Source organism: Rattus norvegicus, chromosome 1 (genome assembly GCF_021556685.1).
Source record: "Rattus norvegicus strain SHRSP/BbbUtx chromosome 1, alternate assembly SHRSP_T2T, whole genome shotgun sequence".
Taxonomy (NCBI): domain Eukaryota; kingdom Metazoa; phylum Chordata; class Mammalia; order Rodentia; family Muridae; genus Rattus; species Rattus norvegicus.
This window is the reverse complement of record NC_141534.1, coordinates 189,024,806-189,038,911: the sequence shown is the minus strand read 5'-3', so window position 1 is coordinate 189,038,911 and position 14,106 is coordinate 189,024,806. Positions and strand designations below refer to the sequence as shown.

General features: G+C 45.2%; 1 long non-coding RNA gene across 1 annotated transcript in view; it reads left to right on the top strand.

Annotated features, from left to right (window-relative positions):
- Nucleotides 1–14,106, top strand: part of LOC120099923 (uncharacterized) — a 118,462-nt gene extending 104,356 nt beyond the window's left edge. The window contains exons 3-4 of the long non-coding RNA XR_015652470.1: nucleotides 12,240–12,367; nucleotides 13,253–14,106. This is a non-coding gene — a long non-coding RNA (uncharacterized LOC120099923). The remainder of the gene's footprint in view (nucleotides 1–12,239; nucleotides 12,368–13,252) is intronic.

Here is a 14,106-nt window from a genome sequence, read left to right as displayed (position 1 = left end):
TATATTATTACCTAGTACCACCTGTCCAGAGGTGGCACCACCCATAGTGGGCAGGACTCTCCCACATCAAATCATTAATTAATGAGAAAAATTCTACATATAGTTCCTCAGGTGAGGCTCTTCCTCCTAAGTGGATCTAGTTTGTGTCAAAATGACAAAAGCTAACTAGTACATCCCCAGAATACTTTCCCATGAGGCACTTTGGTATTCTCCTTTACTGCCACGTCCTTTGAGCTGGGGATAGTGCCCATCATAAACATTAAAAAAATTATCAATTAAATATGTGAAAACAACAACAAAACAAATCGTTATTTGAAGCCTTCCCTAGCCCTAGGCTCTGCATAGAACAGCCAACTACTGACTTATTCTTATCATTAATTAAATTTGTTCTCTCTCAATTTAATATACATGAATAACGCATGCTGATTGCTCTTACACGCCCTCCCATCCCCTTTCTTTCCTTGTTCATCCCAAGTCTACTAACCTTGCCTCCACATTCATGTTCTTTTGTTTGCTTGTGCCTCTCAAAGCCTGATCAGGGGACACTCACTTCTTTGAATGACTAAATGATGCCAAGGTTGGCAATGGCTTTGCACCAACACTAGGTGACAGTTGTGACTCAATGTTTGCCATGTTGAGATCTTATTTTGGGTGGTCCTTGACATCCATGATTAAAAAGTGTCAGAAACCAATGACAAGACAAAGCCAATCTGTAGGCATCCTGTCTAGCAAACCCTTCTCTCCCACACCACCTCACCAGCTCCAGCATGAGCAAGCTGATCTAGCAAAGATTAGCTGGGTAACAGAGGATCGACAAGGCTTGGCTAGAACAGAGTGCTGGCACTCTGGAGTATGTGGGCGTGGGGGAGTTCCTGAAAGCGCAGGCTGGCTGTGTTGGCAGAGTAGAGAGTCAGCATTTCTTAAATGCTACTGACTGGTCAGTCCTTGCATTTCCTTCTTCCAAGGCATGCGGGTGGTCAACTTGGAATTTAGCTGCCTTGGGAGGTAAATGCATCAGGGCCGAAGGCAGAATTTCCTGAGATTTCTGAAATGACTGTTGAAAACAATTACATTGAAGGTAAGCTCATAGAAGGAAGCTTGGAAGACTCAGAAAGAAAGGGAGGTGACGTCTCTTAGAGCAGGTAAAAGATGTCTGCTGGGTTAAATGTGGCACAGGAGAGATACCAGTAAATTCCCATAGCAGTGTAGGGGAAGAAAGACCCTCCATAGAGAAATGGGCACACAGCATACATGGGTGTGTCAATGCAATATTTGGAAAATATTTCTTACATTCTAAGAGGCTGGAACATCTGGTGGACATCACAGTCTGAGTTAACAATACATCCTGAGGTCATTTAAGACTCAACTGTTCTCCAATGAGTACTCAACCCCTTTTGTATAACCCACCTTTGAGAGAACTTACTGACCTTTGATTTCCCACGGAGTCAACGTTTACAACCTACGCTATTGCATAGCTACAATCTTACTTACTCTCCCATGCCCGTGACGCAGAATAATCCAGGTGAGTCACTAGACAAAGCAGCAAACAGAAGTCAGAAGCAACTTCCTAAAATCTACCATAAAGACTGAAAGCACCCATTCATGGACATTGGTTGATAAACAGCGATGCTTATTGTCTGGGTCAGTTAGAGTTAGTCAGTGACTGCATCCCTTGTAAAACCCTGTCAAGTATCCCGTTCCTTCCCCCTTGTTCTATGCTGTTCAATAAATACAGAGTTAGGGACCAGACAGTCACACCACTCACATTCAAAATCAGACAGACACAGAGACACAGACAGAAACAGACAGACACAGACACAGGGACAGACACAGAAAGACACACAGACACATAAGGATAGACATGGATACAGAGACAGGCAGAGATGCATACAACAGATAAACCGAGGGTGGGAGTTACCCAGAGTGTGGAGCAGAGGATTCAAATCTGGACTTTCCTCTCTGCTAAATGATTCCAAGTGGGAGAACTTTTATTTCTTTCCTTAATGAGACTCCAATGCATTGTTGGTAACTTGGAGCTTACCACTAATGCACGTCCATAGATACGAGGCCACAGACACCTGAATTCCCAGTCTCATGTGTGTCCTGTACCATGGGGAAAGTGGCAGACAGAACCCACAGCTAATATGGATGATACGAAACTCAGGAATAATTGTTACCAAAGAACCCGTGGTCTGTGACTCAGCATCCTCCATGAGACCCCATGAAGCAGAGCTGAGGGGTGCTCTAAGAAGTGGGAATCATAATAAGTGGTAGGGCTCGGGCTGAGGACTAAGCAGATGTGTCCACATAGGCGCTCCTGGCTTTGGGACACAGAGCCACTCAGAGCCACAGCCACTGTGGGTCGAGCATCCAGGGACGTCATGACAGTTTCTGGTTGGAGGAGGAGATGGGTCTGTTTCTGGGGACCTTGGCTGTCAGGTGTCCTTGAGGCACTCCCCAGACGTTGCTTCTCTCAGACTTCCATATTCATGTAAAGAAGTCAGCCCCTGCCTAGTGATATCATAGGTGTCGCCACACCTTTTTTATGTAAACACCATTTGATAAAACGAGGTGCGGGCCTGCCATTGCATGGAGCACTTAGCTGTTAAACACTTTTGCTTTCCACTCCATTGACTTTCCCTATTTATAGCTGTTCCAGCAGAGCGGTCTATGTCATATTCATTTCCTGCCAGCTGCTGCTCTCCTCATCTCAGTGTGGAGTTGAGACCTAGTGGTACCTGCCCAAGACTGCCTGTTGCCCTGGCCTTGGCCTCTGGACCAGCGCTCAATAGTTTAAATGCAAGGGAATTCGCTTCCATCCTGGAGGTGGTCCAGAGTAGACAGTAGCCATTCTGTGATCTGGGTTTACGTGGTCAGAGGTAGTAGGTAGTATGAGTGGAGAGGAGAGAATTTAGAATTCTGAAGAGGTGTGGAAATAACGAGCCATGTAAATACTGTAATGAGGGTGGGGACAGATTAATATTAACACCGATATTAATAGTGATAGTAATGCTGGTAGTTAATCTTTATTGAGTTCCTTCCAATGCTCTGAGCAAAGCACTAAAATCTTAAATGCATTATGCATTTAACCTCATCCCAGCCCCGTGGGGTAGACTTTGAGTGGGCTGTATTGATCCGATGGGACTGTGCTCATAGGAGAAGTAAGATTGTGGCTGGTAAGTAAAAAGTAAAATGAATTATGTGAGTGACTCAGGAGAAACCACCAGCTACATCTTTTCTGTACAAAGACGAAATGAGAAGAAGGGGCAGGCAAGACCAAGGGGTGTTTTCTGTCCTTTGAATCCCTGAAAGTGGATTTCTAAGCAGTAGAACTGATGTCTAAGTAAAGGCTGAATCTGCATAAACACCACTTCTGGTTGCCCCAGTAACAGGACCCTTAGTTTAGGACAATAATATTATAATTGGAAAATGCAAATGAAGCAAACAGTAATGAGAGGAGTTTTGTGTGGCCTAGTTAGCATTGCCTTGGGGGAAAGTAGACAGTAGATGAGGGCAGACGGGGAAAACATTTGTGTTCTGCTTTAGTTACCTTGAGAGAGCTAGGCATGGCGTGTACCTCCAGCTTCTCACACAGGGTTGAGCAAAAATGGAATGGATAATAAATCACACCCTCATTGTCCACACTTCCAGGCCCTTTCTCCCACAGCCATCACCACCTGGGAAAGGATGAAGGACTGTCTTTCTGGTGATCAGTGTGTGTGACCTTGGCTTTGGTCACTGGGATCTGAGATGCATAGTATGGCCATGCAGTGGTGATCAATCTGCTATTTAGTTCTTTCTTCCCATCCTGCGAGCAGCAGACGGTTGGGTATGCCCTAAAGGAGTTCAAGGGCGCAGGGTGGGAGCTGGGAGAGCACTCTCTTGACACAACTTTAGAGACAAGGAAACTGAGGTCCAGAAAGGCTAGAGCAACATATGTGAGGCTAGACTTTAAGTGGGTCACTCACTCCAGCTCTCATCCAGCTGTTAAAGACTAATGAGACTTAAAGAGGACAAGGGATGCATGCTAGATGGATGTCTGTCACTTAGCTCTATGTCACCACGTCTAAAACAACCAGCAGAAACAACTTAAAGAAGGCTGGCGGCTTTGGGGGTGGGAGATCAGAAAAGAAGATTCCGAGAAAGACACTGAGGTAAGAGGCTCCTCACCACTGTGGCCAGCAGTACACTGCAAGGGGCTTTACAGTCCCACAGCCAAAGCTAAGTATCTACTCTCAAAGGTATTCTGAGGGAGAGGGAGGTCCTGCACTTTGAGGATGCAGGTTTGTTAGCTTGTGACCTGTGCTGTGTGACCAGTCAGGGTGTCCATGATTGCTGAGTAGCTGATGGGGCGGGGGCTTGTCGTTTTGTGAGCGGACAGAGGCTGAGGGTTGTGTGTGGCCCATCGGCAGTGCCTGGGTGGGTTCTACAGGAAACACTTGTTTGGGCTGGGACTTGCAGAGCTTTGTCTGGCAGGATGGATGGAAAGGAAGACATGCCGAAGTGCTTAGGTCACGGCAGTGGGAATGCGTGTGGGAGTCCCATCATGGAAGACCGGAAAGTACAGCAGAAACCTGGGACAAAGTGCAACCTTCCAAGGCTTGTCTCAGCCCTCTTTTCACCACTCCATCCAGCCTCATAATGGTTCCACAGTCTCCCAATACAACCTGTGGGGGCCATTTCAAATTTAAACCATAAGAATTTCCCCCGAATGGTTACCGTTCTTGCCCTCCTTTGATGTTACTCTTTTATGATGTGACAATCAAGGTCCCCCCATTAAGAGGCAGAATTTATGTTCCCAGTCCTTGGAACTGGGTTGGCTGTGTATTTGATATGATATGGTAACATGATGGCTTATGCCTTAGTTAGGTTTTTATTGCTGTGAAGAGATACCATGACCACGGCAACTCTCAGGAGGGACAACATTTAATTGGGGCTGGCTTACAGTTTCAGAGGTTCAGTCCATTATCACTATGGAAGGAGCCTGGAAGTGTGCAGGCAGACATGGTGCTGCAGAAGGAGCTGAGAATTCTATATCTTAATCTGACAGCAGCCAGGAGAGACTGACTTCCGCACTGGGTGGAGCTTGAGCATAGGACCTAAAAGTGACACACTACTTTCAAGAGGGCCATACCTCCTAATATTGTCACTCTCTGTGGGCCAAACATTCAAACACATGAGTCTTTGGGGGCCAAACCTGTTCAAACCACCACAGTTCATCATTTGGGAGCACAGGCCTCAGGGACTTTGGTAGAACTCTGCCCACTTTTCTTGGAACCCTGAGCCCAGGCTAATCTGATGGAGCTGGAGGAAATATCTGGAGGTGACACAGGCTGGAGAACGAGATGCCTCAGGAAGTTCTGAGGACAGCGCCTCACTTTATACACAGGAGATCAGCAGAGATCAGCCAAGACCAACAGGACAGTCTCACCACCCCAGGAACTTAGGGACGTAAGAAATGTTTGTTTTGCATATGATCTTAATCACTTTTTTTGCTGCTGTGATAAAATACTCGGAGGAAAGCAACTTGAAGGAGAAAGGGTTTAGTTTGACTTACAGTTTCCAGGGAATTCATTCCATGATGGTGGAGCAGGTAAATGGCAGGAGCAGGAAGCTGGACACATTGCATCTGCACTCTAAAATCAGGAGTAAACGGGGAACGGGACTGTGATTTACAGTTTTAAGGCCCACGCCTCCAGTGACTCACTTCCTCCGGCCTTGCTCCTTAGATCCCACAATCTTTCCAAAGAGTGCCGCAGTTGGTCAGACATATGAGACTATTTGGTGACATTTCACATTCAAAATACTTGAATGGTATTTTGTGACCATTGTTACCTAACATTTTGATAGCCAAAAATAGGTAATTCAAAAAAAAGACTATGGGTACTCTGTAGTAGAAAGATGCACAGTAGAATACTGGCAGCAGAAAGACACGGCTGATTTCGCAGGTCACGTGGGCTCTCAGAATCCAAATCCCTATGGGGACTGTGGGAGAGTGAGGCTTAGGATGGAAATCTGAAACACCCTGCAGGCTCATGTTTTGAAGACCTTTCCCCCCGCTGATGATTCTATTTTCAGAGGTTCTGGAAATTTTGGGGGATGGGAGGGGCTGGAGGAGGGGAAGTCCTTGGGGATAAATGACTCCATGGCTTCCTATTCCTTTCTCAGCAACCTCTCCACCCTAGTGAGAACTTCTACCTTGGCACTCCATCCTTCCCAGAACAGTGGACAGAAACCGTGAGCAAGGAGAAACCCTTCCTCTCTTAAGTGGTCCATATCAGGTGTATGCATCCTAATGATAAAAACCTAATACATTGATGGATAGTAAAGCAGGTATCAACCTAATACCAACACATTGCTCTTGGAGAAAGGAAAAAGACACCAACACTGAGTGGCTCCCTATAGAGGGAAGGTGTGGACTTGGGGAAGGTCACATAGCTGAGAACTGATAGAGAAGGATTCTCACTCAGGCCTGATGGATTCCAGTATCACTCTCTTCTTAATCCACCCTGTGCTTTCTCACTTGTCTGGATTGGTTACATTTTCACCTTGTAGTGGATAAATACCCAACCAAAGCATCTCATGGAAGGAAGCGTTTATTTTGGCTTGCAGTCTGAGGTTGCAGTCCACCACGGTGAGGAAGTCAGAAGGTAGCTGATCCCACTGCATTTGAGTCAAGAAACAGGAGAGATGAATGCTGGGGCCCAGCTTACTTTCTCCTTCTTATTCAGTCTAGAACCCCAGCCGAAATAGTGCTACCCACATTTAGGGTGGGCCTTCCTACTTTGATGAACTCAGTCAAGAAACACCCCCATCGATATGACCAGAGGTTTGTCTCCCAGGGTGCCATCTTGACAGCTGATCATGTGTTATGCTGTGGTCTTTGCTGGGTATGGGATTCCCTAGGTGAGTCAAAGACAGCTTTTGCCCACAGAGAACTGGAAGTTCATGTGATCGAACCTGTGGTGCTGTGTGGTAAGTTTGTTTGCAGTATAACATCCTCTCCGAAGAGACAGTTTTGGACTCTAATGATGATTAATGACCAATTGTTTCCAGTGACTCCCATTGACGTAAGCTTGGCTTTAAGGCGAATGAATTCATGACCACTTTTCCATTGAGTTCCGGGCATGGCTGTTCTAGAGCTATAATTGGGTTGCAATTTAGTGAGGACTGCAGGCCCTCCTCAATGTTGGTTCCTCGTCTGTCTTTGGATTAGGTAAGGATCACACTCAGTGCCGTTCCTCATTAGCCCTCATTAGCCTCAGCGCTGAGCTTGAGGCACCAGGACCTTGGCCAAGCTTGGATCTGAGCTGAACAAGGCAGATGGACTCAGAGCCACAGTGAGGTTGTGTCGTCCTGGCCAACTGCTCCATATCTATTCTTTACTTTGCATAGTCAGCCTCTGGGCTTTCATCTGGGACTCAGGACTGGAAATAGAAAAGCGTCTTTTGTATGGTTCTTCACCTCTTCCCTCCTTCCCAAAGTACTGTGCGCACATGGCAAATACTGTGTTACTTCAGGGTTCTGGTGTCTAAAAACATCTGAAGGCAGATTTCAAGTATACAAACCAAGCAAGTTCTTTCCAGGGCTCATGACCCCTGGGTCAGTGGAAACAGGTATGCTTCAGTAATGCTTTGAATCTGAATGGCTCCTAACAGAGCACATTTGTTTGCCCTTGGAGTTACTGTTTGGAAAGGTTGTAGAACCCTTAGGGGCCCAGTCTAGCGGGCCCAAGTAGGTCACTAAAACAGGGATTTGAAGGTTATACCTGTCCATTTCCGGTTCAACTTTGCTTCAAGAGCAACCTCTGTTGCACAGTCTATTGTCATGAATGCTGTCACAAGGTCCCCATGGAGATGTGCAGAATCCCCTGAAACAGTGAGCCAAAATAAAGGCTTTTTCTCTCCTAGTTGTTTCTATAGGGTATTTTAGTCACAGGGACATAAAAGTAACTCTTCCGGTTAGTTTTATTTGTTCACTTACCATAACCTAGAGTCACCAAGAAAGAAGGAATCTCAATTGAAATTTTTCTTGATGATATTGACTCGTAGCCATGTCTGCGAGAGACTGTCTTGATTGATGATTGATGTGGAAGTGTCCAGCTACTGTGGGTAGCACCATCCCTAGGCAAGTGGGCCTGAGCTATATAAGAAAGGTAGTTGAGCATTAGCCAGAGAGTGAGTCAACAAGAGGGGAGTGTCTCTCCATGGTTCCTGTCCCCCCCCGCCCCCAGGTTCCTGCTTTCAGTTCCTTCCCTGGCTTTCCTCAATGACAGTTTGTTACCTGGAAATGTAAGCTAAACAAACCCTTTCCTCTCATAATTTGATTGTGGTCAAAATGTTTTATCACAATGACAGAAAAACAAGTTATAACAGTAATTAATACAATTATCATCGGAATGAGCCAGAGGCTACTAGGCCACCTGTGTAGGTCCAGCATGTAAGAAAGCAAGCTGGATAAATATAGGGACCTATTGCTCTTCATCAGATGTTAATTTGGAGGATATTTCCAAACAGAAAAGTTGGTATGTACTCTGTATTTTATGTGTGTATGTGTTTGTAGGTGCATGTGTGTGGACAGGTACATACGGAGGTCAGAGGACAATCTCAAATGGCATCCCCAGGAACCCCACCGACCTCCACTTGAGCAGGGCATCTCATTATCCTGGAGCTCACCAAGTAGGCTAGACTAGTTGGCCAGAAAGCTCTGGGGATCTTCCTGCCTCTACTGCCCACTACTTGGATTACAGGCGGAGGTCACAAAGCCCAGCATTTGTATGCAGGTTCTGGGGATTAATCTGAGGTTCTCCTGCTTACAAGACAAGCACTTCCCCATCTGAGCCACCATCTTTCCAGCCCAGCACTTACCCCACTTTTGCAGGATCCAGACCAGTGACTAGCTGTATGCTCAGACACAGTGAAAAGCCCATAGGACCAGATACCAGTGTATGAAGTAAATTTTAAGACTCTGGACCAGGGAAGACAGTGCTGACAGAGTGAAGCCACAGCTGGAAGCCATACCGAGGAAAGATACAGGAGCAGGGAGATGGGAAATTTAATAATCACATTAAAAAATTAAACACCAGGCCCCAGTGGTTGCCGCTTTCCATCCGCTGAGATTCACAACACTTGACATCCAATTATAATTGTGGGTTCCTATAAAACAGCCCATTAACTGCAACCATAAATTATTATTGCTTATGTGGAGTAGGCTGCTGGCTTAGTAGCCGATAGTGAGTATTATGGAAATTATTAACGAGCAACAATGTCTCTTGGAGTCTTGGTCTGGAGAGGGTGTACAGAGCCTGGGGAGTGGAGACAGCTGCTCTGGAGTTGGGCCTGTGCCTTCTGCTTTGGGTTCCAACCTCCTTTGTATATGACGGTGGGGATTCCTTTCTCAACCGCTCCTCAGATTTCCTAGTTGTTTTGCAGATACAGGAAGGGCAGAGCTGGAGTCAAAGGAGTGGTGTTGTTTGCTCATGCCTGCTCATGTACAAGCAACCACTGTACATTAGTATGGGCTGCTCACAGCTGGCAAAAGCTGTAACTTCTCATTTCCTCTTCATATCTCACAGGCTCGGAGATCCCATTAACCTCAGTTTATAAGTGAGAAACTGAGGCACAGAGAGGCTATTGGTAACTTCGCTATGACCAAAGGACTAAGAAATGGCAGTCTTACTTTAAACCCAGACACTGATTCTGGATTGGTATTCGTCTTCCTACAGTGCCCAACCACACACACAGGCTCGTTCACACGTGCCTGTGTACACATCTGAACAGTGAGATAGTCACAATTCAACTTCAAACTCTCCCTAAGGACAGCCCCCTCTAACACCACACTCTTGGTTGTTTATAGATCCATAGGTTGACACCTCAACATACAAACACTCATTCACACTCACGCATGCACAAAGGTGCGTTGACATAGATAGGAGCACACACACATACTTATTGTGCCTCTTTTGTCAACTGCCTCTGACTATATGGAGAAATCAAGGCTGATTCTCTCTCTCTCTCTCTACACACACACACACACACACACACACATATATGTATATATATACATACACATACATCAATTACATATACACATAATATGCATATGATGCACACACACACACACACACACACACACACACACACACACACATATATATATATATATATATATATATATATATATACATACATCCTGGGTTAACCATACCTGGGACAATATTTCTTAATTGTTCTCTTTTTATAAATGTAATGTATTTTCAAGCCTTGAGATAACACAGGCTAGAAGTAATAGCAAACAAAACTGGTCCTCCCCCTTTCCTTGGTTTATATTTTAGAAGGATCTTTTAGCACGCAAGCGCATACATGCGCGTGCACACACACACACACGCGCACACACACACACACACACAGAAGCCCTGTTTGAAGGTTTTCTTCACTGTTCAGCAGGCTGTATTGGCAGCCCCCCTCTCTCCAGAGATCTCTTTCTTGTTTCCTGGAAGCTTATCTTTCATGGGACTTGCTCCCCTGGTGCAGTGCACAGAATTTCTGTCAGTCTAACTCCGATCAACTTTACAGCCTCCCAGAATTCTCCAGCCTCAGGTTCATTGCCAATATCGTTCCCCATTCCCCAGGGTCACAGAAGAGTCTTGATTTTTGTCCTTTGAGTAGCTTTGGGAGACTTACCCCCTCGAGGTAAAGTGTGCAGGCTAGACTTACCCCCTGGAAAGCAGAAGTTGTCTGGTGCTTTTGAAAGTGTTTGGCAATATTTTTCACAGCAAAGAGAATATGTTATATCTGGCTATGCCTGTAATCTCAGGACTCAAGAGGTTGAGAGTACAGGAGTCTGGAACTCAAGGCCAGACTGGGTTATGTAGTATGACCTCAAAGCAAAACAAAAGCAAGGATTGAACCGTCAACTTCTTGAGAAACACCTGCCACATCTAATGTGCTGGAGAAGTCTATGAGGCAGGAAGATGAAGAAATGGAGGCAGAGAGCCTGTGTCCATCAAACACACAGCTAAAAAGATGATAGAATCAAACTTTGAAGTCTGTAACCAAAATTCAGCTATTGAAAGACAAAGCCATTCATTTTAAACATAAATTGCATCTTGTTTTGACCCAAATAGTTCTCGCTCTTCTTTCTTCCCTCCGTCTCTCCTCCCTCCCTCCCTGTTTGCTTCCTTCCTTCCCTCCCTCCTTTCTCTTCCTTCCATCCATCCTCCTTTCCTCTGTCCCTTCATCCCTCCCTCCCTACACCTCTCCTTCCTCCTTCCTTCCTCTTTCTTCCGTCCGTCCTTTTTCCTTCTTTTCTTCCCTCTTTCCTTTTCTTTCTTTCAACACGTTCCCTTTCTATAGCCCGGGTTGACCTTACCTGGTATAAGATTTCTTAATTGCTCTCTTTTTGTAAATGCAGTAGATTTTCAAGCCTTGAGAACAAGGTCCCCTCCCCCACTTTGCCTTGGCCTGCATTTTGAAGGATTTTTTAGCACAGTGTTTTCTACCTTTGAGCACAGCCTCTTTTTAAAGTCCCCAAAAGACAGGTAGATACTGGGGAAAAAAGTAGACTGTGCCAGCCCTTACGGGGCCTTTCTGTCTTAGAACTGAGGTGATGGGAGACTTGTATTTTTGTCATTTTCTTTTTCTGGATCAGGGTTTTTGGTTGCCTGTGAAGAGTAGGAAGTGCATTTCCAGAGAGTCAGCATTGCCCACAGAAGTTTCCTGCCAGGCCAAGCAGTTTCCTTTCTGGGTTTGTTCCTATAGCAGATGTTACCAGGGTTCAGACCTTCTCCAAGTGTCCTCATTAGAAACTCCTTACAGGGGGCTGGGGATTTAGCTCAGTGGTAGAGCGCTTACCTAGGAAGCGCAAAGCCCTGGGTTCGGTCCCCAGCTCCGGAAAAAAAAGAACAAAAAAAAAAAAAAAAAAAAAGAAACTCCTTACAGAAATGCCTTGTCTGGGCCTGGTGATCCAATGTAACCAGTTATTACATGTTTCTGCCATCGCGTCTTCCCTATGGTGATGGACCCTGTGACCTAAAACTATGAGACGAAATCAGTCCCTCCTCCCTTAAGTTGCTTCTTATCAGATAATTGATCACAACAAGAGAAATAACTAATAACCCCACCCCCACCCATGTGAGTGTCTACACACCTCTTTAGCCTCAGTGTTTTGCTGGCTGCTTTCCCTGTCTCGGATACTGATGAGGGTCTCTCTCTCTCTATCCATTTCCATCTTCATTTCAGAGACCATCTCACCTGGAATTTATGAAGAAAGAAGAATTAACAGCATGAGCTAATGACGATAATAAAAATGCAAATTTAAATTCCCCTCTTAACAGGAAAAAGAACGAGAGGACGACAAATACTCAGAGGTATATCTGGGTAGTGGAATTGCAAGTGATTTTTATTCTCTGCAGTTTTTCTTATCTTAATTGGAGATCCATTACCTTTACCTTATATTTTTATGTTTTCATATCAAAATGTCAAACATGCAGGAAATAATGTAACAGATATCCACGTACCCATTATCAAAACCTAACACATGTTAACATTTGCCCCATTTGATGATAGATCTATTTTTTTAAGGGCACCAATTCCTTTTATAATCAAAGACTTACAGGTTTAACTACTTCTAGAAATAGTTCATTTTCTTTTAAACAGAGGGAAACCTGGAAAACCTGGCACTGGGCTGTCAGAGTGACCATGTCTTTAGACACGGTCTAAGGATGTGGTCTAAAAATATGGCCAACCTCTGCTGTTGACACACACATCAATAAGGAAGTCTGAGGTGCATTCATAGGTTCAGTGAGTAGACATGCCTACATGGGAGTATTTCAGAACTGCATAGGGCTAATCATATGTGGTGATTAAGTTCAGGTTCTGATTAAGCAGAACTGGTGTGGGCCTGGGGTCTGCATTTCTACAAGCTCTCAGGCGATGGTGAGTTGGGTACCAAGATTTCAAGGACTCTGCATTATCTTAGACAGAAGTAGGCCATCCTGGTGGTACATGTCTGGAACCCAGGCACACTGGTTAGAGTCAGCGCTGTACTAGATTTAACATTTTAAAGCAATGTTATCTTGTTCCTGGAGGAAACGATTGGCTGCTAGAGCCTTTCAGGTTTTGCTCTCAGCTTTGAGTGCCCCAATTATTATCAATTTTTGTAATTAACTCTTGGAGTAGAGTATACAGGGTAAACACTGCAATCTGTTCTCATTAGAAAAAAAAGATAAATGTTTATATCGTCTTTTCCACAGCCAGCATATCTGGAATCCGGCTGATTCGTCCCATTGCTGGTTTGTAAAAAGATTTTAGTTATTGCATTGATCACACTTCACACCCGGTGTGAACGTTTGCTGTGGGTAACAATCTTCACAGCCTACCCGACTGGATTTAGAATCTGAAGGTGTCTTTGAGGGTGTTTCCAGACTCATCCCATGGACTGACAGCCCAGATGGAATGAACAGGAAAGGAGAAGGCTGGTAGGACACTCCTTCCCTCCTGCTCCCCAAGAAGCACACTGTGAACCAAATGTCTCCACCTTGAGACTCTGCCATGGTGAACCAAGTCCTCTCAGGCCAGGAGTCAAAACAGCTTCTTCTTTCCCATGATGGTTTGTCTTGGTTTTCTGCTTGGCTGGACCTGGATTGAGTAAGACTCATATCTCTGGAGGGCATTTCCTGGGGGAAGAGCTGAGGGGGAAGATGGTCTTGAAGCTCCAGTGCTGGTTGGTCCCCAGGTGAAGAGTTTTGAGATATGGGAAGCTGCTTTTGGCTGCCCACTTGCCCTCTTTGTTCTAAGTGCATCTACTCTGTTGCTGCTACTGCTGCTGTCAGAGCCTGGTTTCCTTCAGCCCTGCAGTGAGAATTGAACCAGCAGCTCTCTAGCAGGTATCCAGTTTGAAGTTCTCTGGCGTGCAGCTAGCCACTGGTGCACTACCCAGCACTCACTGTATAAAATAGTCTGACACTCCCATTGTAAATGAAACAGGCTCGTTCTCTCACTCCCGCTGCTCCTGAGAACCCTGCATATTCCTTTGTGATCTTTTCAGTTGAGTGCTCTGGTCTCAGAGATAATAAAAATGAATAAATTTGGACTTTGAGAGATCTGA